At 40.6% G+C, this 26,847-nt stretch overlaps 1 pseudogene; it reads right to left on the minus strand.

Moving 5' to 3' along the window:
• LOC129488777 (heat shock protein HSP 90-beta-like) overlaps positions 1–26,581 on the minus strand; it is a 45,924-nt pseudogene extending 19,343 nt beyond the window's left edge.
• Positions 26,582–26,847: the final 266 nt, after the last annotated feature.

A 26,847-nucleotide genomic window follows, 5' to 3' on the forward strand; every position in this document is an offset into this window, starting at 1 on the left:
CAATCTCATGAATTGGCTTCCTGCGTGTGGCTCTTGGTTTGTTCTTCCCCCATAAGGGAGGCCTGTCTGTGACTTCATCTTGCGATGGTGCTCGCTCCAGCTCTGATGTTACATGCTCTTGCACCTCAGCTCTCCAAAGTTAGCCTGATCATTTTCACAGATAATAGGAAAACCAATCCTAAAATTTGTGTGAAACCACAAAGGTCCCTGAATAGGCAAAGAAATCTTTGGTAAAAAGAGCAAAGCTAAAGGCATCACACTACCTAACTCCAAAATGTATTACAAAGCTATAGAAACCAACACAGCAAAACACTGGCATAAAAACAGACAAAAACCGATGAAACAGGATAGAGAGCCCAGAAATAAACCCACATGTTTATGGTCAATTGATTTTCAACAAGGCTACCAAGAATGCACAATAGAGAAAGGACAATCTCTTTAATAAATGATGTAGGGAACACTGGATACGCATGCAGAGGAATGAAATTGAACCCTTACCGCACATGATACACAGAAATGAACTCAAAATAGATTAAAGACTTAAATGTGACACTTGAAACTGTAAAACTACTAGAAGAAAACATAAAGAGAATGCTCCACAATATTGTTCTGGGGGCAAACATTTCTTGGATGTGACCCCCAAAGCACAGGCAACAAAAGCAAAAAATAAACAAAAAGTATGTCATCAAACTGAAAAGCTTCTGCATGGCAAAAGAAACAATAGAATGAAGAGACAACTCATGGATTGGGAGAAAATATTTGCAAGCCACATATCTGATAAGGGGCTACTATCCAAAATATATAAGAAACTCAAACAACTCAACTGCAAGAAAATAAAGAACCCAATTTAAAAAATGGGCAAAAGACTTAAATAGACATTTCTTAAAAAAAAAAAGAAATGTAAATGGTCAACAGATATATGAAAAATCATCATCATCACTAATTATCAGGGAAACACAAATTAAAACCACAATGAGATATCACTTCATACCTGTTAGAATGGCTATTTTAGTAAAAAGATGGAAGATAACTTTTATTGGCAAGGATGTGGAGGAAAGGGAACCCTTGTGGGAATATAAATTAGTACAGCTATTATGGAAAAGAGTATGGAGGTTCCTCAGAAACTAAAAATAGAATTACCATATGATCCAGCAAACCCACTTCAGGGTGGTATCCAAAAGAAAGGACATCAGTATGTTAAGAGATACCTGCACTCCCATCATATTCATTGCAATGTTACTAGCAATAGCAAAGATATGGAATTAACCTAAGCATCCACCATCAGATGAATGGATAAGGAAAATGTGGTATATACACAATGAAAGATTTTTCACCCATGAGAAAGAAGGAAATCCTGGCATTTGCGGCAATATGAATGAACCTGGAGGACATTACGCTAAGCGAAATAAGCCAGACACAGAAAGGCAAAGACTGTGTGATCTCACTTACTTGTGGAATCTAAAAATGTTGACCCCATAGAAATAGGGAGTAAAATGGTGATTACCAGAGGCTGGGGGTTGGGGTTGGAGGGAGTAATGAGGAGATATTCGTCAAAGGACACAAAATTTCAGTTAGACAGGAGGAATAGCTTTAATCATCTATTGCACTGAAAGGTGGCTATAATAAATAACAATGCATTGCATATGTTTAAAAAGGCACTAAAGTTAGCATAGCCAATGTTTCAGTTCTCCCGTTTGAAATTTCTTGGAGGGAGAATATTTTTGTCCAGATTTAGTCAAGATTTTGTCTCTGGTCTAATCAGCTGTGGTCAGAGCTGTAAACATGAGCGAGAGTAAATTGCCCTAGTCAATGGTGTGGCTGGCCAGGATAGAGCTCTCCAGTGCAAGCACTGTAATTCAAAAGGATTAATTCCAGTCTCTGTAACTAAGGAGGCCTCTCAGTAGATGAGTCTCTAGAGTAGCTAATGTTGGCCCTAAAAAAGTACCACATATACATTCTTATAATCAATTAAGTATTATTAACTTAAAAAACTATGTATCATTGACTATGTGCCCACACTGTCCCAAAAGTTTTATAAATGTTTACTCATTCAGTACTTATAATCAGCTGAAGAAAGGTACATGAGTGTCTTCTGCATTTTACAAATTAAGAAATCAAGGCACAGAGAGGCAGGATGATTTGTCCAAGGACAAACAGCTAGTCAGCAGCACAGCCAGGATTTGAATTCAGGTAGTTTGGCTTGCAGAGTTCATGCCTAGGACCACTCCATTATGCTGCAGCTCGGAGTAAGACCCACATAACTACTACACTAGGCTGCCTCAGACCAGAGATACCAGCCTGTTTACTTATGACCTAATGACCTGAGAATGTTACAACATGCAACGGCTCTCTTCAATGCTTTCGGAGATAACCTACTAGCGGCTGATGCTCATCTTCCCACTTTCTTTTATCCTTGTCCAGGTTAATGGGTGGTAGTAGAAGGTCTACTACAGGATTTATATTACCTTGAAAGGGTTACATGTGCTAATGGTTTGGTTTTGAATTCATGTTTTTAAAGTCTTTTCACCTCAGTAACATTTTTCCATTTTCTAAGAACACTTTAAATTCCATTTCTATTACTTGAACATCAGGCACAATTATGCCATTTTGAGTTTCTTCTTTGCAATTAATGCAATCATATGACGCATCACTAATGCCAACCAGGAATCTTATCACAAAATAGTATAAATTATCATATTTCTATATACATTTGCAAATGTCTTATCAACATTCCAATCCTGTATACATTTTTATTAAAAAACACTCTGTTGGATTTCTGGAACTGTTACTATCAGCTGAACTAGATCAGTTTACATGACTGCCTGTCTCACAAAGGAAAACTCTGATTGAAATTGGCAACTTAAATCAAGCCACCCAGGATTTATTATCCAATCAAAGAAGCAATTTGAGCTGCCAAAATTGTTCTTAGGACCGCAAGACCATTTTATCATATAGATATATAGATAAATATAGATATAGGTTTTCTACATGGATATATAGAGATATATAGAGTGTAATATCCATAAGACATTTTCTCATAGAGATGGTATTATATACCAATACATAGATGTATATAATGAACAATTTTTATATATAAAATTCTGGTACAAAGTAATAAGAATATTGAGTTAATTCTTTAGATAATGATCTGGAAAAGACATTGGTCAAAAGTTGCCCAGGTATGTCAGATAATTGGTTGTGCTTTGGTTTGATTTCTATAAAAATGGGTGTATCATCATAAAGTTTGTTCTAAAGGATCAATGTGATTTTAACTTTGGTAAGTCACAAGTCCTCTGCTTCACATCTTCTGTTAAATAAGTATAAAAATACTTCCTTATACAGAAGTTGTTGAGAAAGTCACACAAAAGTAGAGGCTCTCCTGATTGTTACCTGAAAAGACAAGAAGACATTAGCGTTGTTGGAGCTATGGCTATCGCATACATTGCTATGGTCAGTATGGGAGAACTTGAAGGAATGATCACATATAAAGTCATGTGCATATTTGAGTTTAAGATCTACAATTTATGTATTAACTTAGAAGCAAAAACTATAGCTATCTTTTTAAAAAGTCTGCTTTATTGTGGTACATTAACTTGTAATAAAATTAACCAATATTGAGTATGAAATTTGGTGAGTTTCAACAAAATATAGAGTGGGTCATGTAACCACCACTGCAATCATAATATAGGTATTTTCATCATGTCCACCATTTTCTTCCATTTTCTTTGTAATCAGTCCCCTTCTCTCCCCACTGGTTCCTGGAAACCACTGATCTGCTTTCTAACTTACAGCTTTGGCTTTTCTAGAATCTTTAAATAAATGGAATCATACTGTGTGCAGTATTTTGGGTCTGTTTCTTTCACTAAGGATAACACTTTTGAGATTCATCAACAATGGTGGGTATATCAGTAGCCCAGGCTTTTTTATTACTGAGTAGTATTCCACTGTATGCATATACCATAATTTGTGCATTTACCAATTGATAGACGTCTTGGTTCTTTCCAGCTATTATGAGTAAAGATGGTATGAACATTTAAGTACAAATCTTACATGGCTATATGTTTTCATTTCTCTTGGATAAATATATAGGGGGGGAATTGCTGAGTCATATAGTAAGTACACGTTTAACTTTAAAAGAAATTCCAAAGCTATTCCAAAGTGGCTATACTGTATTAGATTGCCATCAGCAATGGATGAGAGCCCCAGTTACTCCCCATCCTTGTCAACACATAGTACTGTCAATCTTTTAAAAATGTCAGTCATTCCTGTGGGTGTATAGTGGAAACTTTATGTGGTTTTAGTTTGGATTTCCCTAATAACTAATGATAATGAGCATCTTTTCATGTGCATATTTGCCATTTGTTTGCTTTCTTTGGTAAAGTATTTATTCTTTTGCCCATGAGAAAAAAGTTTATCTTCATATTGAGTTGGAAGAGTTCTTTACATATCCTGGATACTAGTCCTTTGTCAGATTTATGTTTTGCAAACATTATCTCCCAGCCTGAGGCTTGTCTTTTTATTTTCTTAACAGAATTTTTTAAAGTGCAGAAAGTCCAATTAATCCTTTTATATTTTGTAGTTTGTGCTCTCTGTATCCTACTTAAAGCACATCTTTGTCAATCCCAAGATTGCTAATATTTTCTTCTATATTTTCATCAGAAAATTTTTATTTCTAGCCCACAAATTTAGGTCCCTGATACATTTCAATGAATTATTTTATATGTTATGAGGTGATGGCTCAGGGTCTTTTTATGCACATAGATATGCGATTTTTAAAGCACCATTTGTTGGAAATATTATCCTCTTCCCCATTGAATTACCTTGGAACCTTTGTTGAAAAGCAGTTGACCACATATATGTGAGTTTATTTCTAGATTCTCTGCTATGTCTTATTTATTTGTCAACAAGATAATTGCCAATTCCAGATCCTAATTTACCCACAAAAGTTTGGCCCAGATTGGTAGCCATGGAACATTTGTAGCTTTGGCTAAGAAAACACGGGGGAATTTCCAGATTCACCTAAAGCTAGTGGTTGTGCTGGGTTAGGGTAAGGCAAAAAGTGTTCAAGACCTTAAGAAGAAAAAAAAAAACCCACGTTTTTGCCCTGGATGAAGCTACACAATCCCTATAAAAGAGGAGCCTGCTTGGCACCTGAGGAAGGGTCATGAAGATCCACTATCTGGATGCCCGCCTAATCCTGCTTGCTTCCTTAGTTGCAAACTTATCCTCACTTAGGACATTACCTTTTTATTCCCCTTCTGGTCCATGTTTTACATTTCAAATCAGACATTTCCAACTTTACACTGTAGAAAGATAAGCTGTAGCTTCTAGAATTCCACTTCCCTGGGGGCAAAACCCCAAACTTCTTGTGTATGGGAAGAGGGCTTAAGACATACTGTACTTAGTTTCCTATTCAGCTCTATCTCAGTATCCTCTCTTGATTTTGGTGTCCACTTTCCCTGTGATGAAACACTCCTTCCTTAACTCTGATCCTACATGTATCTGGGTGATCTGCCAAGCACTTAAAGAATGGGGTGACTTGCCAAAGACTTAATTTGTGATTTATTATTTGGCATTTTGATACCAGTTTGATATCATAAGAAGATACCAGTCAGCACCTCCTGCTTAGCCTTTGGGGAGGAATGGTAGGTATTTCCAAAAATTCCGACTATCTTCCCCTACTCTCCCTCAGCAATGGAGAGTGAATAGGACTTTTGGTTTCTAAGGTCTAGGCCCTTCCTGTAGGCCACGGAGGCTCTTAGAAATGGACCAGTCTTCTTAGAGGACTTATAATTTAACCCCCTCTATTATGCCCTGCTTATGGGAAGAGAGCTATTCTTTTTTTAAAAAATTATGTTTGTTTTATACTTTAAGTTCTGGGATACATGTGCAGAACGTGCAGATTTGTTATATAGGTATACATATGCCATGGTGGTTTGCTGCACCCATCAACCCGTCATCTAGGTTTTAAGCCCCACATGCATTAGGTATTTGTCCTAATGCTGTCCCTCCCCTTGTCCCCTACCCCCTGACAGGTCCTGGTGTGTGATGTTCCCCTCCCTGTGTCCATGTGCCCTCATTGTTCATCTCCCACTTATGAGTGAGAACATGTGGTGTTTGTTTTTCTGTTCCTGTGTTAGTTTGCTGAAAATGATGGTTTCCAGCTTCATCCATGTCCCTGCAAAGGACATGAACTCATTCTTTTTTTATGTCTGCATAGTATTCCATGGTGTATATATGCCATATTTTCTTTATCCAGTCTATCATTGATGGGCATTTGGGTTGGTTCCAAGTCTTTGCTGTTGTAAATAGTGCTGCAATAAACATACGTGTGCATGTATCGTTATAGTAGAATAATTTATAATCCTTTGAGTATATACCCAGTAATGGGATTGCTAGGTCAAATGGTATTTCTGGTTCTAGATCCTTAAGGAATTGCCACACTGTCTTCCACAATGGTTGAACTAATATACACTCCCACCAACAATGTAAAAGCATTCCTATTTCTCCACATTGGAAGAGTGCTATTCGATTCTTGTAGAAAGAGGCAGCAGAATGTGAGTGTAGTTCAGAAAATAAAAAGGAGGGAAAGGAGAAGTATAAGAAGGGACTTTGTGTCCACCGACTGTCTAAGTCATATTGGAATCTTTTCTAGGGTTGTTACATGGTCTGGGATGTGCTAGGACTCAAAGATTGCTGAGACAGCATTGGACAAGCATTCCCAGAGCACTAGTCAGACCAGTGGATCCATCCCAGCACTGAAGCCCGGGAAGACTCACCAGGAATTCTGTCCCATTCTGTCAGTAGGATTCTTGCTGTCCCTGTACTATGGGATCTTTGTCTACTACCTTCTAGTCACAGTAGTGTAGGTTCCTACATTCCAGAATACCACCAGGTAATGTCCTAGTTGCACAAGGGCATGCAGCCAGGCAGGGCCAATGTTATGGGTGTACCACCTGGGCAGTTGCACAGGATTCGCACTCAGAAGGGTCCCATGCTTGGTTTAATGCTCTGCTGTTTGCCATCTTTGAATCCTTCATGACTTTACCATTGAACCTGTGTTTTGTATTGAAGTCCAATGGAGCATGTGTGTGAGCAGAGGCAATATTGCAATATACATGTGCACTGTTTCTTGATGCCCCATTTGCATATAGCATTCACCATGTTCAACAGCATAGAATTCCTATGGACCCATGATGTGAGGGAGTTCATCAAGACCCAAAAGAAATTACCCGGTAAGCCCATTACATCTACGGCTGAGTAAGTGGGGGTGCTAAATGCTAAAACCCTTGAGAGGTCACACTTTTTTTGTTTCTTTCTTTCTTTCTTTCTTTTCTTTATTATTTTTTTGCTGTTGTTGAAATGGAGTCTCGCTCTGTCCTACAGGCTGGAGTGCAGTGGTGTGATCTTGGCTCACTGCAACCTCCGCTTCCTGGGTTCAAGTGATTCTCTTGCCTCAGCCTCCTGAGCAGTTGGGACTACAGGCACCTGCCACCACACCCAGCTAATTTTTGTATTTTTGGTAGAGATGCAGTTTCGCCATTTTGGCCAGGTTGGTCTCAAACTCCTGACCTCAGGTGATCCATCCACCTCGGGATCTCAAAGTGCTGGGATTACAGGTATGAGTCACTGTGCCCGGCCACACTTTCTATTTGAACCAGAACTTGCATCCAACACAGAATGAAGGAAATAGTGTTCTAAGAAACATGAATGGCCAAGGGACACTATTAGATTCTAACCTACTCACATCACTTTCCTATATTAGCCAACCACTTATGCTAAAAAAGATGACATCAAAGGAAAGAGAAAGATAGAGCAACCCATAATTCTTTTTCCTTTCAGTTCTTTCTTACTCATCAGTAAGCTGAAGATAGAAAGTGTTGGTAGAATGCGTGTGTATCAAACAAGATGCAAAATAAAAAGAGTCGAGATAGTTTTGTGTATGTACATGTAGCATTTCCACTGTTCTGGTAAGAACAAAATACATATGCATGTATAAACTACAAAATACAAATTGTATAATTTCAGTGATTCTGCATACAAGTTAAATGTTCTTATATTTGCATTTAAAAGTGGCATTACACAATATAAAGTTGAATAGTAAAATTTATGCCAATAATTTGAAATGTAAATTCTGTTTCTGAGAATGACATTAGATACATTTTTTTAAAAAACACAGACTATAAGAAGTTGAGAGAGAGAAAGAGAGATCACGGAAGAAGAGAAAAAAACTACACTGTAGTATATTTAACAGTATTTGCATTTTGAACTGGGCCCCACAAATTATGGACAAGCAGCCCCGCATTTTCATTTTGTACTTGGACCTGCAAATTATGTCAGCATCCTTGAGCCCAGAGTCCCTCCAAAGCACCCAAGTGGGTTGAGAGGCCTGTGAGTACTGGCATTTTGGGGGCAGGCTGGCATGCCAGGGTATTCTGAGCTGGGATCAAAGGGAAGTAGACACAGACCTCAGTCAACGGGGCCAGCCTTCCTGTCCAAGAGAAACCATTTGAACAAGAGGGTGGACTGGATGTAGCGAATAGGGTAGAGATTCAGTGATCTTTACCCAATGCCAAACATGACCATGCGGAGATGTTTGTGCTCTGAGAGACTTGTGAATGATCTGCCTAGTCTATAAGGTTAAGGCTTTGATGGTCAAGCTGCTATGCCTTTGCAACTCAGAACTGAATGTAAGCATCTGAGGCCTAGGAAAATCAGAGCATTTGAAACCTGGGTGGGACCTCCCTAAGGATTGATTCCCTAGCTCAGCTCTTTAATTTTATATGTGAGGAAACTAAGGCTCTGAGTTTAATGTGAAAGGAAACCTAAGCTCCAATCTAATCCCAGCTTTCTTCCTAAGGAGTCATGAATCTTAGACAAGCCACCTACCTTTTGCAAGCCTCTGTTACCTTAAATTTAAATTAAGGTGGTTAAAGTATAAATCCTCTAAGGAGACTGGTTCATTTTCCAAGGCCTAATATTTAAACACTTCACACTGACCCCAGGAATTTATATTCATTTGTCATACTCTAAATGGCATATTATGCCATTGAAATTAGACATCAATATCTATGCTGCTGCTTTAATAAAACCTTCTTCAAGATAAAGGCATCATTGGCAGGATTGTGTGCTGTAAATTCTGAAACTGTGCTCTATTTCTGGGAGAAGTCAGGAATAATCCAAGTTCACTTACTGGGATTTTGTCTATAATTTGGGCAGTTCTCTAGGACCAAATAATGAAAAACTAACTGTGAACATGGCCTTATAAATATAAACATATAAGATTAGATCAATGTTTCATGCAGATAGTATTTATATTTATTTCTATGCTTCTTTACCTCTTGGGAGAATAGGAAACCATTAACCCTAATTTCCACAGGAAATACGGTGATTATGGTGATTTTGGTCAAATATTAGAGCACTGTCAGGGATTCTGTTGGTTTATATGAGAAATAATGATGTTTATAGACCAATTCACCTGATAGACTATGGTGAAGGTGAAGGGACAGATCTGGAATTGATAGCTAATTTGTGTAACTGGCCAATGAATAAATAACATTTTTACAGTCAAAAAAAGAGAGAAGGAAATAGGCTGGAGGTGTGAAAGAGCTTTGTCAGAGAGTTGCTATTGCCAAAGCTCCCAACTTTGTTCCAAGAAGACAAGTGTTTTCATGCTGCTGATAAAGACACACTCAAAAACTGGGTAATTTATAAAGAAAAAGAGGTCTAATGAACTCACACTTCCACGTGGCTAGGGAGGCCTCACAATCATGGTGGAAGGTGAAAGGCATGTCTTACATGGTGGCAGGCAAGGAGAAAATGAGAATCAAGTGAAAGGGGTTTCACCTTATAAAACCATCAGATCTCATGAGACTTATCTACTACCATGAGGACAGTATGGGGGAAACTGTCCCCATGATTCAATTATCTCCCATTAGAACCCTCCCAACAACACGTGGGAATTGTGGGAGCTACAATCAAGATGAGATTTGGGTGGGGACACAGCCAAAGCTATCCTTACTGATATGGTTTGGCAAAACTGTATCAACAAGGAAAGCTTTGGCGGTAAATCCTGCCACCAAATCGCACTCTGGGAACTAACCATTTGTCTCAGTTCTTGGATTTGACTTTGTCCTAAGGTCATGGATTTCTGAACTGGAGGCTTTTGGCACTTTATTTGGATGCTGTGTTGGCCCCTCTCTTGCATAGGTATGACCATGCCTTGATCCAACTGTGGGTTCCATCACAATTGATCTGATGTCATCCAGAGCAGAGAGAATGATCATCTTTAGAGTTCTTGCCAACCCTAGACACAGAAGTTTATAAATATGGAGCTGTAAATTTTATTATCCCTCTCTAGCAATTCTCATGGAAGAAATAAATTGGCAAAAGTTTAATTTGTTTTATTGAAGCTCTTTCACATTCTTAAACATTTCTTTTTTTTTTTCTTTTCTTGAAATAGGGTCTGGGCCATCTACCAGGTTCAGCAGATTGGGCCTCATGAATGGAAGGGGGCACTAGAAAAATAAAGAGCTTGAGGTCGCTGGGAGAGGTCCCGCTCTAGGTGCGGAAGTCTGCATGGGTTGATGGAGAATCATGGTTTCCTTACCTTCATTTCCTGACCTAAACTCACTGTCAGCTCCTGTGTCCTTTATCCTTGGACTTGTTTGCAAATTCTGTTTCTTGCATTAACCCCTGTTCCTTCCATCTTAACTTCTGCTGCTGAGCTGACCTTGTGTTTTGCATTGACTGTTTCTAACTCCATTTTTTACTTGACACACTGAATTTTAGCATCAACCACTGAACTTATCCAGCCTGCAAGACTGGCCCATCACTAGTTTGGATTTTCATCACTTCCTGCTTGTCATGTGGTACTCTAGTCACTAGAACTGGAGAAAGTCTCCATTTTTCCTCTATTGACAGCCTTTTCTCCCCAAGTCATGGATGGTGGTGGTAGTGGTAGCAGGGTATATTGGAGGCAAAACACTGTGTTTTGGTTTCCTGGTCTCGTTTTCCCTGGAACGAATTTCTTAGATGAGTTTTAGTTGCTAGGAGAATTGCCTGTTTTCCTCAGGAAGATCTCGTAAGTGTGCTCTATTTAGGTTTAATTAATAAATGCATTTTCATTGGCTCTTTCTACTGTGAAATGAGCGAAGATTAGAGTCACGTCAAGTCAAATAGTTCTAAAGAAATAAATTAACAAACCAATGAAAAAGCACTTTATTTTAAGCACAGAAATGTTATGCTATCAAAGCTACAGTTAAATATATAAACAACACTGTCTATTGTGTCAAATCTTATAAATCATAAACATAATTTAATCTAATGAGTATTAGCAGGAAATTCTCCTTTTTTTTTGCAAGTGAATTGCTGTTTGTATACGTAGGAAAAGAGACCAGTATCTCCCAGTGTGGAAAATGTATATTTATAATCCAGTGTAGTGGTTAACAGCATGATGTTAGGAATTGAAAATCCTGGGTCCTGAACCTGGCTCTGCCACTTATTAACTGTGGACCTTGGGCAAACATCCTTATCTGGAAAATGGAAATAATAGCAGTACTGACCTCATGGGGCTGTCGTGCATTTTAAATGAATTAATATGTGTAAAGTGCTTGGTTCCATGCCCTGCATATAGTAATTACTTGATAAATATCAACTATCATCATCATTATTATTATGTGCAGGATGAAAAAGAACTGGAGTAGAAACTCAGGAACTCTGAAAAAGACTTTAAAAAGTAATAAGAAGGCTTTGAGGTAGATTAACAAGAGCAAAACAACAAAGTAAAATGGAAGAAATAAATGTACTTTTATTTGCTTTTTAAAAATTAACAAATAATTTCAGAGATTGAAATTATTTCAAGTACTTTTCCGTGGCCAAGCATAGAGCACTGTCACATTCACTGAGTGTCTCACTCTATAAAGATTGTAATTACCATCAAGCTGGTATTAAACCAATCAAACGAGCCTGACCCAACAGTCATACATTGCTTTTCAATGTCAAGTTCTTAAAAAAAAAAGAAAAATAAAGCTCTTTAATTTATGGTAATCTAATATGTGCATAGTGCTTCAAATGTTCTATTAAACCAATGTAGTCAAAACTCTAAAATTTTAAGCATTCTCAGACATAAGTTGCATCAGCCAGCCTAGGGCAGTGGCTGAAAGGTGGAGGAGGGCCGGAAAGAAAAAGAAGAGAATGCCTTATAATAGTGGGCCATTATTTCCTTTGTCATATTTTGGTTTCTTTAAAATTGTTCAGTTGCATTTAAGTCCCCAAGAACCACGAAAATTATGTTGAACAATAGCAGGGATTTGTGAAAAGATTCCTTAGATAACATTTGAAAAACACAAGCAGCCCTTGAACCTTTCTGCATCCAGTAACATCTGACAGGCTTTGTGAGCTGCAGCCACCTGCAAGAGTTCTAAAATAGATGCTTTCACACAACAGAGAATTCTCAGAATTGATGTGTTAATATCATTCTCTTAATTACTTGACATCTGACCTAAGTAGTGGTAACAAGATGATTTCGGCCGAAGTGAAAGGGAGAGTTGAGGCTGTCAATAACGTATTTTTGGCCACAAAATAAAGAAAGAAAAAGGACAGCTACTGAGAAAAAAACTTTATATTATGAAAAAACATTTTATGGTATCAGTTAGACAAATTGTCTACCCAGCTGAAGTTCACTAAATAATTACTTAATCTACCACTTCATTTTTTCTGTGTATATCAGCTTAGCTTTTCAACAGCATGAAGAGTTTACTTACCATTTGGAGGTGGTGAGAAGAGAGTAGTTGGGGTAGAGGGTATGGAATCCTCAATGGAAAATGTATATTACAGTGATTTTGTTTATGGAGATTTCTCAAAGCATGGAATAAAATATATAGAAATAAATACAGGTTTAAAAAAATACTTAGAAGCCCCAGGGCGAAGAAAAACTCCAAATAATGGAAAATTCATTAAAAGATAAAAATTATAGGTCTGAAATTCAAGTTAAATCAATAACTTCTACTAATCAAAGCAAGCCTCCCTGGGTGGGTCACATCCCAGCTGCTTATTTCCCAGCCCAAGACAAGGTTTTATTTCCTATTTGTCTTCCTCTTTTTTTCAAACTGTCAACACTGCAAAGCCAATACAGCTGCGGGTAAAGCAGCTGTGTGATATTCCGCCTCCCACGTCGCCAACCAAATTGCCTGCTCAGTTTTCCTTTATTACTGGTACTGGAGGGATCCCATGGCAGGGCTGGGGACTGGCTGTTGTCATTTACCTCTGCATCTATCAGGGATCTCTCTCTTTAGGAACTCTCTTTCTACTCATCTTTCCCTCCCCTGTATTATTTTAGCATTTTATTGTTAGTTATAGAAAGATCATGCTCACCAGACAGTTCTGACTCCCTGGCTCCTGACTATTTCCTTAACATTTGGCCTTAAGCACAACTATGTACTTAAAAACTCCCTTTTTTGATGGCCGTATAGTACTCCTATATGGAGGAATCACAGTTCATTTAACTATTTTCATACTTAAGCATGAACAATCACATGATGAATACCTATACATAAATGTCTACATTCACTTTCTATTATTTTCATCAGGATGCCTACAAGGGCATTGCTCAATGAAAGCCTATGCACCTTTAAGAGGTTTTTGAGCTCACGCTTGTAATCCCAGCACTTTGGGAGGCCGAGGCGGGTGGATCACGAGGTCAGGAGATCGAGACCATGGTGAAACCCCGTCTCTACTAAAAATACAAAAAATTAGCCGGGCGTGGTGGCGGGCGCCTGTAGTCCCAGCTACTCGGAGAGGCTGAGGCAGGAGAATGGCATGAACCCGGGAGGCGGAGCTTGCAGTGAGCCGAGATTGCGCCACTGCACTCCAGCCTGGGTGACAGAGCGAGACTCTGTCTCAAAAAAAAAAAAAAAAAAAAAAAAGTTTTTGATGTCTAGTGCCAAATTGCTTTCCTTTCTGGATCAATGAGTGTATGAGAATCTAAGCCGTTATTAATACCTCCCATATGGGAGAGAAATGTGTTTCTTTCTCTCTTTGGCGTAAGGCAGGGGCCATATCACATCTCAGAGTTGTGTTTCCTAACTGGGCCTGACATAACCATCACCTCAGGTGCTGGCTACAAATCAGCTTCCTGGTGCCCTCACCTAGAGATTCTGATGCAGTGGCTGTAGATGGGGTCTCAGAACTTAGTAAGTGAGTAGGCTCCCCAGGGATGCTTATGGCAGAGAAATAGGAGGTAGGAGAGATGCCCTTGAGGGCTGGGCTGAGTGGTGGGGGGAGAGAAATAACAAATTGTGTAAGGTGCTTGGGCTTGTGCCTCCAAGGTACAAACTTTGAATGAAATCTTATGGCAGTGTCTGTTTCAGACATCTATAAAGCTGGACCCCAAAGACACCCTGGGAGGAAGAAGAGGTGTGGTGAAGTGAGAGATGATATTGAAAGTAGACATCAAGAAGGGCAAGGTCAATGGGAGTGTAATAGTTAGAAAAGGCTCCCTGGAAGAGTTCAGCCGAGCTTTCTGACCGTGCCAGCCTGCCTAAGGATTATTCTCCAGTTGTTGAGTGTTCACACGTTTGACATTTCTCCAATTACACCACAAATTCCTATTTTGGCAAAGCTGCTGTGTGTGTGTTTGCACATACATATATACACACAGATAAATATGTAGGCTTTGCCCTTAAATCTCGTATGTATAAATTGTATGATTTCATTTGATAAGAAATACATGAATGGATTTCTTCCTCTACCACATTAAAGTATTGCAGGTGAGTCTAAAATTATCCTTCACCATCATCACCCAGCATATACCTTGCACTCCCTGAAGTAATCAACACTGTCAACTTGGTGTGCATACTTTCATAGCTTTTTCTGTGTACATACATCCATGTGTATGCTTGTAATGCAAATGTGTGGGATAATGGTAAGTGTGGGCACATTTTAAATAAATAATACCAGACTGTATGCATTATTTTGCAACTTGCTAGGAAGGGATGCACATTTGGGCCCACTCTAATTTTTTTTTTAATGCAGATACATCTAAAATCCACTTGTCCACTATCTGAATACTAGTTCACTCTTCTTTCCAGAGGTAAGCCCTGTCATCATTTTGGAGGGCATCCTAGGCAATGGCTATATTTTATACCTCATCCGTCTCTCCACTAATTCTTTGACATCTACCTGCAGTCATAGATTCTTAGAACCAAAAGGATTTTTATAGATTATCTGCTCTAGCCCCTTTATTGTATAGATGCAGAAATAGATCAAATGCCTGGTCTCGGGTCACACTTATTACCTTGGCCTTGGTTTTTGTGACCCTTAGCTAGGTGTGTTCCTCCCTTTCCCAATCTGTGTTACTCCTAGCGACTTCCCCTCAAATGGTTTAAATTGAAAGCATCCTTAGTAACAACTTCATTCACAAAGAGTCTGTGAAATTCTCTCTTTTACCAAGATGTAGGCTTTGGGGAGGAAAGAATTAGACAACTAATGTCAAGCGTGAGCTGTGTCAGGAGCCGTACTTCCTGTGACTTTAAGCATCTGAGCACCAGGAAGAGTGTGGTCCTTTGGTTTGACCTCCTCATACTGCAGGTGACAGGAGACCTTGGCTCCAACTCTCTGAATCCCTCAGTGGGGTAAGATTTTCATTTTGAGGCCAACCGTTTGAAGGCCAGCTCCCACCTTTTGGCTTTCTAACGATGTCAGAGGCAGAAAGAGCACAGCTTGACTCTTGAATTTCAGGTTCAGTCCATTTCAGGGATAAGCAGAAAGAAAAGAAGAAAGAAAGAAAGAAAGAAAAGGAAAAAAAAAAACCCTTTGGCTTACAAAGTAAGAATCTTTGAAATGAAAGTTGTGCCGAGAGTAAATATGGAGCCTCACAATACCGTCTCTGGAGCCGCGTTTCAGAACACAAGGGCACTTCCTCTCTGTAACAGAAAGCTAAGAGATGTCATGTTCCTTAATTAAAACGTATCTCAAGAGTCAGTGGGAGGCACCTGCACAGCCCCTACCTGAAGATGCCGATTTACAGAAAAACTTCCAGCCGTGGGATTCATACAAGGGACACGCTGGCAATTGTGAGATTCTTTTAAAATCAGCTTCTGTCTGTCATACCTATGTAGTTACAAAATCAAAGGGGATAATAAAGTTCAATTGTATATTCACAGTTTGATATTTCTATTGACAGGTCTCACACAGAAAAACGCCATTTCAGGAAACTCTGATTCTGTGTCCCTCTATGAAAGGCACTAAAAGGCTCTCCTGGGTTGCAAATCCCCACCCAACAATCCCTGTAAATCTGAATCTATAAAGTGGCCCCATCAAGGTTCAAAGATGTCAAATTGGGCCTCCTCTCCCCAGGTTCTGTTTGTGATTTTAAAATATCCCTCTGATGGTGAGGGAAAAAGGACCCAGACCAAGGCACAACTGGGTTAAAATCCCAGATCCTAAGTAGAGAAGAGCAGTTAACTCAACCATTACCATATCCCAGAGGGGAGATTAGAACCACTTCCAGGCGCTGAGGTCTGTGTAGACCACATCTCTCCATCCAGCTGCCCTCTCTTCTGCAGAGAGTCTGTATCAGCTCTCAATGCCCTTGTGTTTTAAAAATGTCAATATATTTTACTACTATGGGAATATTCTTCAGGGCCACTAGAAAACCAATATGCAGGTGCTTCTAATTTTTAGAGAAGATTTTTTCTTGAAAAATTGGGGTGTGTGTTCGGCTGGATTCAAAACCAGCAAGTCTGTTCTTGTAATAGTGCATGGGACTAGGCTTATGCAAGAGCAGTGCACATCTGAATGCAAAAATTAAATGGAGGAATTGGGGAGGGGGGAGAACAGGTGCTCTTTTATAAAGGCTAAATTCCATATTTACCAAACTGATTTGCATGAGGCATGTTTTCAGTGAAAATATTGCTACTCATTTTGCTGCATTTGTGCAACAGAAACATAAGGATGGAGCAGAAGAGGGGTGCGGTTCTCAAGCTGTCTTCTTGTACCTACCCTTCAGCCGGCACTTACATGGCACATTTGGGAGATTAGCTCATAAAACTCTGACTTCCTACTACCAAGAGAGCAGGACTCTGGGTTTTTTCTGACCCCGCGATGCAGCCTCTGGGTCAAGGTCATTTGTTCCATTGACTATCACCAAGTTAAAACACCTAAATTATCTCAAGAGAAGAATTATATTCCAAGTTAATTCCATGCCTTCTTTTAGTAATCTAAGCCAATGTTAATTCTTACTACCAACGATGTCTTCCTCCTGTTTTAAATCTTTTACTTACGCTTTACTTTCTCTTATGTAAATCCAAAGTGAAAAAAATGCTGTCGACTATATACATTCTCTCATTTACATTCTTAAATCAACCCTATGATGTAGCTACTATTACATCCCCATTTTACAGATTCCCCAGTGAGGGAGAGGCAGAGAGAGATTAAGACGATGTATCTGAGTCACCCAACTGATACATGGGACAGCTTTAAACTCAATCATCTGACTCCAGAGTCTATATTCACTTCACCACCAGATGCTACCTAGCAGTCTCAGATATGATCAGCTAGTGACACCCACCAGGGAAGCTCCAGAGAAATGGAACCCATACCAGAAACAAGAGGCAGAAATTAGAATAAGGTTGGGTGAGCAAGTGGCTGACGGAAGGTGCTGGAGCAATGGCTGGTGGATTGCCATGCAAATATACATGTAGTCACTCGCAGGAGGGAAGGTGCCAAAGCCAGTATCCTAGATATTTATAACCTATGTATCCCCAGACTCCAGGGAGGGCTCCGACATGGCAAATCAAGTGGCCCTATGTCTTTAGGCAGCCCCCCAAGGAACTGAAAATTTCCAGGTCACCATGGAGTTTCTGATGATCTCTGAGAATTTGCTCTGAAAAGGTCTTTGAGAGGTGAAGCTCCAGAATGCTTCATTCTTTCTTTGTTGGAGTCAGACAAACTCAGAACCAGTTCAGGCCTCAGGGGTTTTCCCTCTCTTAGGGACTTAGAGGCTCCAGGCAGAGCCTTGGGTTTCAGGATAAGGGTTGGGGCCACACACTGCGGTGTCCAACATTTTGGGACAGCAACTGAGATAATGCCCCTTCTTGGCTTGCAGCTTAAGTAGAAAACACACCGGAGAGCTACACACACAGCACACCCTTGAGGAGGCTGACAGCGTCAGTGTTTATGTCTGAGGCCAATGAAAACTGGCACTCCCTCACAACCCAACAGGTTTCAAACAATCAGCCCTTCTTTTCCAACGATTGTTGACTCATCTGGTTTGCCCCACCATTTTCTTTGTGTAGCTGTGGAAACTCCATACCGGCTTGCATTTGCTTTGGTCAATGGCTCTATAATCTTACATCTCTCTCTCTCTCTCTAGTATTTCTGTTTATACAAGCACCAAAACTTAAAATGGTTACAATGGACATTGGACAAAATCAGAGCTTCCAAAATCACCCCAAATTGGCCTCTAACATTTCCCATAAATGTCCTTGGACCTTCACTAAATCACCCTCTGGGATTTCCACCTGGAACCTCAGATCCGCCTGGGGAAGGCTATTAGGAAAATGTTCTATGCTTGGAAATAAACAGTTTTGGGGAAGATTTAATCCCTCACTGGGGAAAAAAGAAGCAGATAAAATCAGGGTCCTCTAGCTGTCCACAATCTGCAACAAACACAATTTTAGTTCTCTGCATAAAATTTTTTATTTTTAAAAAAGCAGGACTTCAACTGTGGAGACATGGAATTCCTCAATCCCTGCAGCCCACCTTAGAGACACCCATTTCTGTGACCTACACAGCACAGATTGTGACCTGTTAATGTTGCTATCTGTATGCTTCTTAGTGGGAACTGGTAGATGGAGGAATATTATATATGACCAAGTAAAAAATCTGAAGAGTGAAACATAATTCAAGTATTTCCTTCTCACTGACTGACCTGCAGACATGAATTCATTATCCTAAAGGCAACCCCAGTGATTGCTTTCACATTTGTCTTTCAGGAGAGATTCTCTGAATATATAAGTTTGTGATGTATGATGTATGTTGAGATAAGTGAGGTGTTTTTCTTTTCACTAATAGCAGCATACTATATACATTTCAGTGGTTAAAGCACAAGCTTTGGGCTCTGGAGTTTGGGTTGGAATCCCGGTTCTGCTGTATAGTAGCTGTGTGACCTGGGGCAAGTTACTTAACCTCTCTGGGCCTTAGTGTCCTCATCACAGAAACTGAGATGTACCATTAGCATGGTACTACTTCATATGACTTGATGATTAAATTAATTAACAAGTGTGAAGGATTTAGAACAGTGCCTGCAACATAAATGGTAGCTTTTTTTGTACACTATAGATCTTGGAATTTTTTCTATACTCGTTTGTTGAGATGTAGCTCTTTGTTTTTAGTGGCTGAATACTGCTCTATCATATGGAAATACAAAAGTGTATTTAACCAGTAGCCCACTGATGAACATCTAGATTGTGTCCAGACATTTACTATTATAAACAATGCTAGTACTACTGTGCATACATTCTAAAAGAGTAAAGAATTCCTACAAGTGAAATTGCTGAGTCTATTTCATTACACTTAAATTTTTGATAGACATTGCCAACCTTCCTTCCAAAACCTGTCTTTCAATTTATATTCTCAGCAACGACATACAAGACTCTTGCCTATCACAACTTCTTGATCTTTATCAATCTGACAGGTAAAAATAGTTTCTTGAAGTTTACTTTTATTTTATTATAAGTGAAGTTGAGCATTTTTTCCCAAGTGCTATACTCGTTTTTCTATTGGGTTGTTGGTCTTTTTCTCATTGAGCAGTCTGTTTCTTAAACCAGAGAGCCCTGAGTTACATACAAAGGCTTATGTGAGTGATTGGATCTGCCTCCTGCTTGATCTCACTTAAAGTCTCATTAGCCTGTGCAAAAAGGTTTTCACTATGGTAATTTTATTTGAAATGTTCAACAGTACAAATTTGATCACTGCAAGGATCCCTTAGCACTCATGCAACCTTATCTGCCATGCTGAGGAATGAGAGTTTATTGCATCATAAAAATGTTACCCTCTGCTTGTGTTAGGGAAGTATCAAAATTTTTATGAGCTCTTCTTAACTAAAGTTATCAATAAATAACACACAATTCTTGACGGGGCTAATCTTAGATTGATGTGACTTATTTGATAAATCAACACCATAAAGAAACTCTTGGCTCAGTGGTCTGATTGTTCAAGGAGGAAAGAAAGATTCTAACTCTGAGTTACTAAGTCAGACTCCAACAGTGAAAAATAGACTAGCATTTCAACCTTCTGAGAATTGACCCCCGCTGGCCAAGGAATTGCTAGAATCGGGTTCCCTCTGCATCCAGGTTGTTATGGCGTTACAGCACGATGCCTCCTTGTAACCGTGTTACCGATTTAATCTGCCCCCAGATGAGGCCAAGTTTGCAAGGTCTTTTCCAGTGGTTCTCACACATGAATGTTTATCAGGATTGTCTAGGAAGCTACAAGTTTTTGTTTTGTTTTGTTTTGTTTTGTTTTGAGATGAAGTCTTGCTCTGTTGCCCAGGCTAGAGTGCAGTGGCAAGATCTCAGCTCACTGCAGCCTCCACCTCCCAGGCTCAAGTGATTCTCCTGACTCAGTCTCCCCAGTAGCTGGGCATGCACCACCACGCCCAGCTAATTTTTGTACTTTTAGTAGAGATGAGGTTTCACCATGTTGGCCAGGCTGGTCTCAAACTCCTGACCTCAAGTGATCTGCCTGCCTCAGCCTCTCCAAGTGCTGAGATTACAGGCATAAGCCACTGTGCCTGGCCAGGAAGCTACCCTTTTAAACAAAGCCACAGGCGATTCTGAAGCAGGTAGTCAAAAGGCACACTCGGATACTCAGTGTGCAAAAGCCGTGCTAACTGAGTTTCAAGGGATACAACCCGGGAATTTCAAAATTTCAAGGGATACAACCCAGGAATCTTCATTGTACAGGCATGCCTGCTGGCCCGCATGCACCCTGGAGTCAAAGAACCTCTGTGCTAGAGAGGCATGTGATTGTCACAGCTGTGAAGAGGCTGATGGAGTTGGAAGGATTTTTTGGAATGTGACCTCCAATAAATTTAGAATCCTTAATTGTGATTAAATTAAAGTTTTCCTCATCCCTGCAGCTACTCTTTGGGCTTTCAGCATCTATCGTACCTTGCTCCCCTACCCCCACCACCCCATGAAATTATAAGGTGAATGAGTGACAAGAGATCTATCCACAAGGGGAACTGACCATCATGGGACACGGAGAGTGGTGAGGGGTTTCTACCTGATGTGTTCCTCTTTGACGTCTTGCCCTTAATTGGGAAAACACAGCCTGAAACTTCATCTGAGTAGATGTTCCCTGGCACTCTCCATTTCCTCATGGAGAATTCCTGTTTTGGAATAAGTAGCTCCACACCCAAAAAGGAGACCCTCTTTTGAGAATCATCCAGTAAGGAGAATAACAGCTGACATCGAATTGTGCCAGGCACAGAGCTAAGTGCTTTTACATACATTATTACAATACTCCTAAGAAGTGGAATTGTTATGATTATAATCCCATTTTATAGATGAGACGCTGAGACTTGGGTAGGTTAAACAACTTGGCAGAAGTCACACAGTAGGTAAGTGGTAAAAGTATTTGAACTTGGTTGTCTGACTCCAGAGTTCCTACTCTACTACTCAAGGGAGTGTTGCCCAGTAGTAGTTTCTGATCCTCATTAATCGTATTTTAGAGCTACTACTCAAAATACAACTGGAACTGGCAGCATGATTTCGTTGAACAAAAGGAGCTCAAAAATCAAAAAGCTCTGGAATGCTTCTGACCTTGATACCCTGTGGAAATCAGTTTCTTTTACTATCTCTTTCTGACCATATGTAAGAAGTGATGATGGTTTGTTAGGATACTTGTAAAATGATTTGGTCTGTGTAACTGTATATGCATGTGCAAACATAATGCAACTTAGTAGTTTAAAATGGGCCTAGCAGAGGGATCAACCCGAAAGGTGGTAGAGATCCTTTTAAACCAGCTGTGAGTGCCACAAGGGAACTAGAATAAGCATGGGGGTAGGATGCAGAAGACTTGCTTCTCATCTCACCTCTGCCAATAACATGTGTGATTCAGACAATTAGGTCACATTTCTGAAACTCATTTTGTCAATTGTAAAAGAAGAAGAATCGATTAGATCAATAGTTTAAAATGTTTAACACAATAATATCCAATATATTCTCATTATTTGAAAGACCCAAACAACATGACTGACAAGAAAGTCCTCATTGATTCCCATCCAATTCTTCCGATCCCGTGAGTGCTAACTACTGTAAACAACATGTTGCAGTGCATAGTTCCAATTATTTTTATCAAACATGTACATTCCTTTACAAATACATAAATATTTCCTCATTGTTATTTTATATAAATGACATCAGATTAGTAGCTCCTATTCACTTTTTGAATTTCAAGAACCCAGTGAAAGCTAAGGATCTTCTCTCCCCTACAATGTACATGTATACAGCATTTTGTATAGAAAATCTATAAGGATATTCATGGATCCCTTAAAGCTCATCCATGGATTTCCTATCCACGCATTCTAGACTAAGAAACATGGACTAGGGTTGTCTTAGTCCATTTTTTGCTGCTATAACAGAACACCACAGACCAGGTAATTTATAAAGAACAGAACTTTATTTAGCTCATGGTTCTGGAGGTTGGGAAGTCCAAGACATGGCACTGGCATCTGGAGAGAGTCTCATGGCAGAAGGGCAGAAGGTGGAAGTAAGTGTGTGAGACAGAGAGAGAAAATAGGGCTGAACTTGCCCTTTTTATCAGGAACCCACTCCTGAGATAACTAACCCCCTCCCTCAATAACAGCATTAATCCATTCATGAGGACAAAGACTTCCTAAAGGCCCCACCTCTTACTACTGTCATATTAGCAGTTATATTTCAACATGAGTTTTGGAGGGAACATTCAAACTATAGCAAGGGCTATCCAGTTCAAAAATTATGTTCTATAATTTTAAGTACAGAGCCATTACATGTTTTTATGCTATACTGACCTCCCCTCCCCCATTCCTTTTCACACAAGAACATATGCTTTGTGGATGAAGACAAGGATGATCTGTTAGTCAGAGTTGAACTCCCCTCCAATACAGTAAGTAACTCTTTTCTTTGCCTGCTGCTTTACTGGCCTGAGAAGCCTGAAGTAACCGGTGGCAGTACAACTTCAAGTTTCCCGGAGCCCTTACTGCACTCCCTGGCACCAGCATGACTGAGAATAGAGCTGGCTGATATTCACATGAAGAGTCATACTGTCCACTTGGTTGCTGAAAGCCTCTTTTGTGAGGAGTGCTTTTTAATGAGCACAAAGATCCCATAGACTCAGCCATGCAGCTCTTCTGCAGCACTCACTCTCTCCAATGTTGCAGTCTTATTCCTTATGGGCTATCTGCTACCCAGCCCAGTCATTGCCACTGACCAGGAGTTCCTTCATAAACTTCCCTCATTTGAAGTGAACAGCCATGTGTACTGCTCGAATCTCTCCAGGCTGAGAGAATATCCCTTCACTGCTGTCCTTCAGAACCACCTTGGAGTGAGCCCACAATACAGCGGAAGTCCACTCTCAGCCAGAACAAACATATAATGCCAACATGTCAGCAAATTTGGCCTAAGTTGTTTCCTTTTCCTTCATTTGGACAAAGGAGGTTCCCAAGAGCACTTAGGTGTGGGCTGAGGGTGAGGGTTTGGTGCAACAAGGTATGCAGTGTGGGAGTCTGGGCTACCTTTCCGTGTAATTTACTTGTGCCTTCCCGACCTGCCTGGGCGAGATCCTGAATGTATCATATCTGTTTCACAATGGATTGCTGCTGTGCTCCATTTTCCATGTCATCTTTCATTAACTCTCCCAATTATCAGTTTTATTAAAAGCATAACATGGGGCAAATACTCTTGTAGAAAATTTATGCAAGAGGTTTATGCTAGAGAAAACACCTAGACTGAACACTCCATGTGAGAGCTGCACTGTAGGATCTGGCAAATTCTGGGCAATTTCAGCCTGCAAAGTTCGTTCATTTATTCCACAACCATTGACACCTTTCCCCTTTTCCTAAATGAATGTGAAAGCTTGGGGTGCATGGGCCTCTGTGTTTGTCCTCAGCCTGTGGAACTTCATTCATATCTAGAATGTAAAGTTGCTCCAGAATTTGTCCTTTGGTTATATCAAGCCATGGTTTCTTGTCCTTTCAGATCTGTGAAAGCCACTGGCTTGGCCCTGGCTTTTGCTAGTCACCCCAAAGGCACGAAGTTGGTCCAAGAGTCCCAGGACACCTCCCCAGTGTCAAACTTGAGCTTTCAGTGGCGGCCTCAGGCTGGTTTTTGTTTTGCCCCATCACTAATTCCTCTTGACCAGGGAGGCACTTTCCTTCCCCAGATGGATTCTCCACTGAGTCTTTCCTTTTCAGTCCTACATCACTTCTCTATAGCATATCTTGCTAGTATAATCATATTAGAAGTACTGTAAGCATTTGCCCCATTGATCATGCTATTAAAAGATGTTGCCGTTGCCATCTAATTCTTTTTTGTGTGTGTGTGACAGAGTTTCACACTTGTTGCCCAGGCTGGAGTGCAGTGCAATGGTGCGATCTCAGCTCACCTCAATCTCCACCTCCCAGGTTCAAGTGATTCTCCTGCTTCAGCTTTCCGAGTAGCTGGGATTACAGGCATGTACTACCATGCCTGGCTAATTTTGTATTTTTAGTAGAGACAGGGTTTCTCCATGATGGTCAGGCTGGTCTTGAGCTCCCAACCTCAGGTCATCTGCCCACCTTGGCCTCCCAAAGTGCTGGGATAACAGGCGTGAACAACCGCGCCTGGCCACTGCCATCTAATTCTTGAAAAACAGAAAGCGAGCATGTAAGATTCTTCTGATACTTCTTGCTCTTAATGTTTCTCTTCTCCTGCTCTGACTTGGGACACTGAGTGGTGATTATAATTACTTTAGAACACAATGGAATGGATTGTTATAGCAGAATAAAATGTTCCAAAGGAGTACTTAATTCCATCAAAGCATCCCTTATCCAAGTTTGCTAACTTAAATGAAGAATTGTTAACAACGTATTCTCTTTCATTTGTCAAATGTCCTTCCTGACCTTTCATTGTTTCACATTTTGAAAGGCAATTATGGTAAAATTGTCTGAGCTACCCTCCTCTGGATCCAGTGTCTTACTTAGTTCTGTATTTTGGGCTTACCGTGGGTGGGAACTATCTACACAACCCAGATCTTCTTTCACCTAGGAGCCTGCCAGAGCACGTGCAGGGGCAGCAGATGTGTGTAAGGGCCCCCATGAATCCGTTCATTTTCTCACTGACTCTGTGACGAACTTGAGGGGGCTTGCTCTGCTCTGTGATCCCCTGGGCGCCTGACACCATGTGCCTCTCCTGCTGTGCTCACAGATTCTTTGTTAGACTTTTCAAATATAAAAAGTCACAAATTGGTGAGTATAAGAAAAGAACAAACTGGAGTGGGGGAAATGGGTTCTGTAGAAAAGCATCTACAGAATTTTAGGGTCTATCTTCAGGAAAGGGTAAAACTCCAAGTGACTGTGTAGTTCCAAGGATCTGCCTTTTCTTTGGCATGAGGTGGTCAGAGAGGCTTCCCTGCGAAGGCAGGGCTTAGAAGGGTCTCTAAATGATGGAAAGGAATCAGAAGCAGAGGCAAACTAAGCTTTCTAGGTTAGGAAAACGGGAGCACAGGGTCAGGAATATTATAGTTTTTTCTTTCTTTTTTTTTTTTTTAGATGGAATCTTGCTCTGTTGCCCAGGCTAGGGTTCAGTGGTACGATCTCGGCTCACTGCAACCTCCACCTCCCGGGTTCAAGCGATTCTCCTGCCTCAACCTCCTGAGTAGCTGGGATTACAGGTGCACACCACCACGCCCGGCTAATTTTTGTATTTTTAGTAGAGAGGGGGTTTCACCATCTTGACCAGGCTGGCCTTGAACTCCTGACCTCGTGATCCACCCTCCTCAGCCTCCTAAATTTCTGGGATTACAGGCATGAGCCACCGTGCCCAGAAACATTATAGTTTTGTGAGCGAGAACTAGATTGTTGGGGTTCTAGGACAGGAGTGGGAGGGGAGGTGGGGCAGATTTGAGAAGGGTGTGGAGGTCCTAGAATGTCACACGAGGTGGGTGGGATTGTGTCCTGGAGAGATGGGGGTTGGGGGGTTCTTGGACGATTTCTAAGAAGAGTAGCAGCATGACAAAGGGAAGTTCTGAGGAGGTGAATCCGCTGATGGGATATGGTGTGAACCTAGAGTTAGGAGAGACCCGAGGTAGAAAAGCTCACCCAGGCATCAAGGCCATAGTGACTGGAACAGAAGTGAGTCTGAGGGCCATTGTTGTAGGTGTGTTCTTTGCACAGCACCCTCACTTCCTGCATGGATGCTTCCATCCCCATTTCAATGGCCTCAGGGATTGGCTCCAGGGTGATGGCATTGGACACAAGCAGAACCAATTGAATTTTGAGTCTAGAACAGGAGGAAGCCTGGGCATTTAGGCCACAGAGGTGGAAGATACGGGCCATCTTCAGTGCTGGGAGGTCAGATCGGAATGAGGCCACCCCATAGGCAGGAGCAGAGCCAAAAGTGCAGGGGACAGGGAGAAGGCTGACAACCTATCAGTCTCATGTGGGGTCCTGGGTTCAGTGGTGCCACCTAGTTATCCAAGTTAAGCAAGCCAATACATTCTGACACTCGCAGTTTAAGACTCCAAATTAATACAGACCTTTTTTCTTTCTTTTTTTTTTTTTTTCAGGATTGGGGTTGCTGGGAGGGAACATCTGTGTTTATT

This window comes from Symphalangus syndactylus, chromosome 8 (assembly GCF_028878055.3).
Source record: "Symphalangus syndactylus isolate Jambi chromosome 8, NHGRI_mSymSyn1-v2.1_pri, whole genome shotgun sequence".
NCBI classification, from domain to species: Eukaryota; Metazoa; Chordata; class Mammalia; order Primates; family Hylobatidae; genus Symphalangus; species Symphalangus syndactylus.